At 42.6% G+C, this 8358-nt stretch overlaps 1 long non-coding RNA gene and 1 other non-coding gene across 2 annotated transcripts; both read right to left on the bottom strand.

The window, feature by feature from the left end:
• Positions 1-734: 734 nt before the first annotated feature.
• LOC137470973 (uncharacterized) lies at positions 735-8015 on the bottom strand. Its single transcript, XR_010997330.1, has 2 exons — positions 7538-8015; positions 735-6896 (listed from the first exon to the last, which is right to left on the bottom strand). It is a non-coding gene; the product is annotated as an uncharacterized lncRNA (long non-coding RNA).
• TRNAL-UAA (transfer RNA leucine (anticodon UAA)) lies at positions 7535-7617 on the bottom strand. The gene has a single exon. It is a non-coding gene; the product is annotated as a tRNA-Leu (tRNA).
• Positions 8016-8358: the final 343 nt, after the last annotated feature.

Here is an 8358-nt window from a genome sequence, read left to right as displayed (position 1 = left end):
TAATTTTTCTGGCTGAACATATCTAATGCACTAAAATAAGATTTTAAAAAAACAGCATTTTTTTATAGATCAGTTTTTACAATTGCCCAAGTAATGACCTATGGATCAGAGGTGGTCACAGACCACAGCTGTGGTCTGGGATGATGATTAAAAAGACAGCAGCTCAGGTACTGGTTAACAGAAAAACAGCAGTTGGCAACTTCTGGGGCAATTCCAACATCTCCCTCCAGAGATACCATCTCTGAGGTTTTGCCTGCAAAGGATGTGGAAGTGCTTTAATTATGCCAGTATGTATTTACTGCCTGGGAAGCAGTCATGCCAAGTCTGTTAAAGACAAACAGTACATAAAAGGAAACAATGTACAGTGCAAAGTTAATGCATTCCAGTTTGATGGTTAAGACTACCTTGGTATAATATTTTTTGTTAAAAATATGAAATATTCTGAGATAGTTAACATTTCAATCCAGGCCCATTCCTGGCTACAGAGGAAAGTTTGCTAAGGACTTCCAGATGAATATGAGCCGTAGCCTTTAACTCTGCTATAAAGGACCCCCAGAGGCTCCATCTAGGGGCTGTGGGTACCACCATGCTCTTGGAGATCTCCTGACAAATTCTCTGCAGAGCTCAACCTAAAACAGGAGCACTCAAACTCTAGCTAAACCCCTCTTGGAGACAATTTGACAAGAAAAGCAACAGAAACAGGCATAGAAAAAAGAATCTCTAACCACAACAACTTCTGGTTTTACAGCATTTTAATGACAGTTTCCAATCCCACCCCATTCTTATTTCATTTACTCATGTACTTCATAACATGCTCAAGTTTGTCAATATTTCAGCTGGACACAGTCACACTACCTCCTCTGTCATACACGTCCTTCTTCTTGTGTTGATGGCTGACCTCCCTCCCTAAAAACAACTTCATACAGAGCAGAAACCTTATCTCATCCATGATGTCTCTCTGTATTGCCTATTGGAAGGGATTAACTACTTCCTTCTCTCAAAGAGAAGGAAGGAAGGTATGCATTCATACCATACAATTATTATTCTCTGTGGTAATTATTTTTGTAGAAATATATTTTGTTCAGAGAAATTGAGCATGCAGAGACATCACAAACACTGGATCCATTTGCTTTCAGTATTCCTTCTTTACTGATGTGTCGAATAACTTCTGGGGCAGGCCACCCAAATGAATGCAGCACAACAGGTTGGGCATGTCTCAGTCTGCTTTCAGTCACGGAACACTATAGGATTTGTTAAGTGGCCCAGATACAGCCTGCACTATCACAGTGCCATCAAAATACAGATCAAAAACCATGGGGAAACCATGGCTATAAAGCTTGCTACATAAACATTAAAACTACATTTAGCAAAAAAAAATTAGTTATTCTCGCATCAAAGAATACTGAAAACAAACAAATAAAAACATCCAACATATTATGATAAAAGATAGAAGTCACAGTAACTAAATACATAAATTATCTCTATTCTGGATCTAGCAACAAAAGGATTTGGAAAACCTTACTTAAATCTGATTTCTAAATTGTATTGATGCTTTCCAAGTCCTTATTCAGAGAAAGCCTCTGTATCTAGGATGAGGAGTCATTAGCCACAGTACTGGATGAAGGTGAGTGCTATCACTTGCATTACCTCCCCTCAACTCAATAGATGGATGGCATTGGTTTGCACTACAGCTACCAGACCATTTTGAAGGAAAACTCAGATTAACCTACAGTAGTCTAACCTGCAGAGATCTCTTATTTTTAAGACACTAAGAAAAAAAAATTTCTTACTGTGAGAGTGTTCAAACACTGGCATGGGTAGTTCAGAGAGGCTGTGGTGTTTTTTATCCTCAAAGATATTCAAAACCTGACTCAAGCAGACCTTCCTCTTAGCTAGGAGGTGGACTAAATAACCCACAGAGGCGCCTTCCGGCCTTTGCCATTCTGTGATGAATAAAAAGAGTGGATCTATATTGCCTATGTCAGGTAGCTCAACACATGTAAAAATTTGTCTGCGATTCCTCATTTCTTCACATAGAATTTCTTATGAGATAATATCAGAGATTAATTTTAGATCGAAGTAACATGAAATTAATTGGGCTTTTTGTTACATATTACTTGACAATCAAAGAGTGAGGGACTCAAGAGAGAAGCAGTAGGAATGTGCAGTACAGCCAGGGCAGAGAAAAGGCAGTATCTGTGCCTCTTTTAGCAGCAGCTAACTGCTAGACCAGCCGGATCTGTTTCTTGGTATGCACACAAATAGCAAAAGGTGGGAGTGTGACAGAAAATAATTACAGATATGTAAAGACAAGTGAAACTAAAATACATATGCTCATCAATCATCAAACTTGGATTAGTTGCAAAACAGTACTCATTAATGCAGTCCACACTTCCCAACAGGGATTCCACTCTCACATGAAAAAGTTTGCAACACATGATGAAATAGCAAGAGACGGGTGTCACAAATCCATCAAGTCACATGGTCAGTGAATGATCTCTTGCCAAGAATTGCTTGAACCACTTCAGCAAGCAGTTAGAAATGAGGCAGATGAGGTCTGAAGGAAAGATCTTGCAGCACTTCCAAGCCAGAAAGAAGGTCACAGTTCAGCAGATGGTGAAAGAGAAGAAGCAATCCAGGAAAATGAAGGAATCTGGAAAGTGCATTCTTCACTTAAAATATTTAGGGGAAGGAAGGCATTTTTTGTTATTGCACATTTAAGAGGACCATCTGCAGAAGTGTGTGCACATTTTCTATGGTCTTCAGACAAAAGCACTACCCTGGCAGCAAGAGAGAATCTATTCACTTAGGTAAATTTAACACAGCCAAGAATATACCAGACAATGAATGCTACCATGCTTTAAGCCCAGTGCTCTAAGATCCCAGAAACTGTAGCTTCAACATTCTGCATTATGCTGCCTTTATTTTGGGGCACTCCGGGTCCCTCATTAAGTAGGCGTTCTGCCAAACCTTGCTGCTGGAGTGTAAATCATGACTTGTCTGCTCTTTCTTATAGAGGTTGCTGCCACCACAGCAAAGCCAGCACAAGGGAAAATGTTCCCAGACTGAAGGTGTTCTAGTGCACAGGCCAGTTTCTTGACACTTTCAGCAATATACTTTGGTAAATAATGCTGTTCTTGTGTGAAGTGTTATCACATGCATGTATTCCTACTGATGAGAGAATCTGGCAAACAGGAATATGTGCTCACACCCCTTTACCCAGGGCAAAGCTACTGCCCTTTGCTCTGCCAGTGTAGAGGCTTTGTGCTAAAATGCCAGACACCAACTTGAGCAGTGGGCAGCTAGTCTCTTTTGATGGCTGTTAAGCCATCCTCATGCTGGGGGTGATGATGCTCTAAGTGACCATGGTAAGACTTGCAGGTGTCATCTGTCAGTCTTAAGAGCGAACCTTCCTCCACCTGCACTATAAATAAATTAAAGGGCTTTACACTCCAGTAAGTGATACGTAGACCCTCGTTCCCTTCCATCAATGTTCTACTACAGCACAATTCCCCAGAGCTTGCAGCTTGGAATGAACTAACCAAGCATAAAATCTCTTCATTTTCCTCATCGAAAGAGAGAAAAATAGTTAAGCAATAAAATGTTGCAAGGATCTGTTTGGGAGCATGTGTTGTAATGTCCTGGAGAAGGAGGCAGGATTAGCTAACATTGCTAATGACACTTAGGTGCTGTGGCTATCAAGTCCAACAGAAATGATTCTAAGAACCTGCAGGTAAGATCAGAGGCAGTCTGCAGATGAAGAGCTCAGCAGCTATTAAAAATGAACCTGTATAAACACGTGTATAAACAGAGACACAACCATCTGCATTAAATAATGGCAATTTTTGAACAAGCGTCCTAAGAATGATGGGAATCAAGAAAATAGAGTCTACCCCTCTTATTTACCACAAAGGTTACAAAATGAGAACAGTTCAAAAATTAACAAGTACTTTGCATGCAGTTACTCCTGCTAACATAAGAGACTAGTACTGCTTTACAGACTTTAAATGAATTCTGCAAAATGAATAAGAGGGTTTATTGATCATCCTACATATAAGATCGTGCAATAGATCAAAAACTTCACAGCCCTTTTTACACCTTTTATTTCAACATGATATAGTGGTCATTGAGAGAAGAATGTTTTAACTCAAGTAAAAAATTACATGCTTCCATCACATGCTAAAATGCAAAACCAAAAAAAAAGTTGCTGAAAGTTTTTAAAAAATATTAAAGTATTTTAAAATATCACCTAATTATGTTACCAACAGGTTGCCTTCTTATTGATTTGAGCCCCTTCTGTTTTGAACTGAGACAGAATTTTGGGTTATGCTATGGCTTGCTGTTTTCCTATAAGACTCCCACCTTGTTCAGTACACATGGAGTGCTTGCTGGCTAAGTAGTTGTTCAATACTTTGTAAAGTCTTCACAGCTCAAACTAGTTCTGTAGCTTGTTTCTTTAATGTTATTTTTGGATTCACTCATAGTCCACTCATGGGCTTGTCTAACATGACCAGATTACCTAAGTGTCCATCTGAATTATTTGCAAACAAGAATGAATTTACTTCACAGCAGCCCATTTTGCAAACTGTGTCTTTTTGTTACTTCCACTTTATACAATGGGAAATTGAGGTATGGAAAGATTCATATCAAGTATCTCCAATAAATTTGACTACTCAGAGTCATATAATTTTTTTTTTCAGAGACTGCTTAAAATATAGGTGATACATTGATTTCCCCTGTTTTTGCAAAAGCTCTGCATTCCTGCAAATCAGATTGAGGTTCTCAAGACAGAGACCTCAAAATAGGGAACATGAAAATGAATGATTGCTTTTGAAAAATCTATTTTAAATGACTGGCTTCTCATCAGACAGAAAATATGCAGAGGCATGAAAAACACCCCTGGTTCATCAGGGGAGCATTCAACTGTCTGCATATGAATCTCCTTTTTTATTCCAGTTTCTAGCACTAGTCATTATGCTTTTTCCACTTTCTTCAATAAACAAGGCGAGGTTCCTTCAGATGATGACACCTTTAGAAAAACAACTCATCCACAGAAGGAAGTCCAACAGAAAGCAATATAGTTTAAACTAAAGCCCAGAATATAAAAAGTGAATGTAAGAATGTCAAATTGCAAGGGCAACCACCAAAAATTCATGAGGGTTTAACAAGGAAGCAAAGAAAGGAACCTGCTCAATAAAATAAAAATCTTAAAATAATGCTCAGCTCCAGGGCTGAAATACAATACATCACCCTGTCACTTCACCTAAAATAGAAACCAATAACCCCAGAAGCTTATACTTTCCTTTATGGAAAAGTGTGGGAAGGGATTAGGATATACTTGATGCAAGTAGATTCTGTGGGTATTTCTTGAGAGCCAGAACAGTTAAAAAAATCTTCTGTTCCATTCCAGATCAGCACATGCTCTAACAAGCTGTCTTAAGAAGCAGGGAACACAGGTTCACCAAAGGACTGATGGAAGTTCTCTGCAAAACAAATCTTTTCAGGAAAGAGAAAGGCTGTACCTGAAACAGGCTGTACCTGGACATTTCTAACCAAGAAATTCATGTTTTCTCTACTGCTTTATCATTAAAACTGCCTTTTTTTTCCTGTTCAGCAATTACTCTCCTTGAAAAAATTGTGATTATTTTTACTTTTATTTTTGCTTTCTCATAGTGCAGAATAGCCACTACTAATTCATCCTTGTAATTAACACAACTGGAGCCAAGTTTTCATCAAAATCATCACTACATCCACAAAATCTACAAGGGTACTCATTACATGTTCAAAAATGCTTGTAAGTAAGCATATAAGCAGGATTACACAATTTGTATGCAAAGATGTGGGTTTCCAAGGGCATTTTACCATGACAACATTACAGGTGAAATGTGCCTTCAAACATGCACACATTTTCACTAATTGGTACCTTAATGAAGAATAGAAATGAGTGTTTAGTTCAAAAAACATCTGAACCTGGCAGTACCACTTCTTAATGAACAGTTCCAGAAGCTGTGGTATGTTTTGCATTTATAATTTTATTGTGGTAACACTCAAAAAAGACAACATAAGTACTTGCATTTCCTAGAAATTCCCCCCACACCAGGCTTCCCTCAGTAACTCTTGAACTGTCATATTTCTGTGTTTTTACCATGCTCACACGTGTGATGCCAGATCATTTTATGTGGGCATATAATAAAATACCCTGCTATATTTCACCTTCTATTTCATATTACATTGAAGACCCACCATGATTTGTTATCCCCTTCTTGAGTGTTTATCCTTCAATAAGTCTGTATCATCACATGATATATCTGGACCCAAAGTTTAGAATAATTTTTCAGATCAAATTATTTGGAACCGGGTGGCTGGGAACAACTACATTTACATGTGTTAGAATTTGACCAGCATGCTCTGACAAACACTACTATTTAAAAACGTGTTGGTCAGTGCTCGATTTATACTTCCCATACCTTCAAATATATTAAACATATTGATACTACTCTATCAAAAAACCCACAAAACCCAAACAACAGAACCATGCCCCAGCAAATTAAACACCTCAACACGTACAACAACTGCTCCAGGTGTCCGGCCAAATGAAACAAAAGCACTAGGTCAGTCTGAAAATCCTGTGTGCTCCTTCTGCTCAACTTCTAGCTTGAGCCCTGGCACAGTTTAGGGTACAGCCAGCACGAGGGACCATTGCCCCAGAAGTGGGGATCGCCTTCCCACCACCCTCCCAGGTTGGCCAGGGACACCTCAGCAGGCGGGACACCTGCAGACACTCCACACTCCAGCGCATGTGGAACTACACTGACTTTCACGTTGTAAAAAGCACTCTGACAGGCTGACGTGCATCCTTCGAAGGGCTTGGAACTGGAAAAAAAAGGAAAACAAACCTCCACAAAAAATAACCTAAATGACAAACAACAAAGTCGCAATTTGGGGGCGACAATGCTGGAGGTGCCTGTTGCCCCTGCTGGAGACTCCACCACCGAGGCTGTGGCCGAGTATGTGTATGTATATATATATATGTATGTATGTGTGTATATCTGTATATATATATATATATGCGTATATATATATATATATATATATATATATACACACATGTATAAATGAAATGCGTGTATATGTGTTTGTGTCTATGTATATACACACGTATATATGCATATATTACACATACCTATATATATAGACATTTATATACATGTACTATATCGGTGTAAATATATATACAGATTTTTTTTTAAATTGTATTTAATTTCATAATTTAATTACAGACTTCAAAGCTGAAGTAAGGGTGGCTGCAGGATGCTCCCGCGGGCCCGCAGCGCTTCCCCCGGCTCGCAGTGCCCCCGCCGGCCGCCCAGCGCCGGGACACCCGCGCGAGCTGCCGCACTCCGGGAGCCGCTCCCCGCCCCTCGTGCGCCTCCCGCCGCGTCCCGGCGGCCCCCGGCTCCCTGCGGCCGCGCCTCTCCAGAACCCCGCGCCATGCCCCGCGTCGGGACGGGGCTCCCGATAAAAAAACGGCAGTTACCAGGAGTGGGGTTCGAACCCACGCGGACATGCGTCCATTGGATCTTAAGTCCAACGCCTTAACCACTCGGCCATCCTGGTGCAGATACCGGGACCGCTCGCAGCCGCTCCTACATTCACGGCCGCGCTCCCAAGCGCCCCCCGGGCCGGCCGCGACCCTCGGGAGTGTCCCCTCACCACCCCCCCGCCGCCGCTCCCTCCCGCCTTCATTCCCAGCGCGGCGGGCGCCGAGCGCACCGGGCGGCGCGCGCGGGCGGCCTCTCCCGGCGGCGGGAGGCGGGCGGGCAAGGCCCGGCGGGGAGCGCTGCCACGGGCCGAGACCGAGCCGGGCCGAGCCGGACCGAGCGGGCCTGCTGCCGCCGCCTTCCCGCCGCCGGGCGCCGGGCCCGTAGCGGAAGGGGGAGGCGGGGGAGGTGCGCGGCGCTGGCACGGGCCCGCCCCTGGGGGAGAGCAGGGCGGGCGGCGCTGGGCCGGGGGCTGCGGGCAGTGCGGGCTTGTCCCCCTCCGAGCGGGCAGGGCCGTGCTGCCGGCGGGCTCGTCGGGCATGAGAGGCAGTGCAGAGGTTGTGCCGATAAGGCACCGACACTTTATTATTTCCGTCCAAGTGTTTCCTGGAATGTATCTTCTCATCTTCCCTCGCTCGTAGAAGGAGAACCAAAACCAACGAAGTCCAAAGCTATCAATTACGCTTAATTAGGAGGAAAATTATCGCAGGGGAAAGATTTTTTTTGCCGGTCGTCACTACATGCCGTGTCTACGGAAGCACCTATCGCAATATTCCCGGTCCCTGCCCTGGGACCTCCTCCTTCTTCCTTGCATCAG

This window comes from Anomalospiza imberbis, chromosome 3, assembly GCF_031753505.1.
Source record: "Anomalospiza imberbis isolate Cuckoo-Finch-1a 21T00152 chromosome 3, ASM3175350v1, whole genome shotgun sequence".
In the NCBI taxonomy this organism is placed as follows: domain Eukaryota; kingdom Metazoa; phylum Chordata; class Aves; order Passeriformes; family Viduidae; genus Anomalospiza; species Anomalospiza imberbis.
The sequence above is the reverse complement of the archived record's forward strand: the minus strand, read 5'-3'. Positions and strand labels throughout refer to the sequence as shown.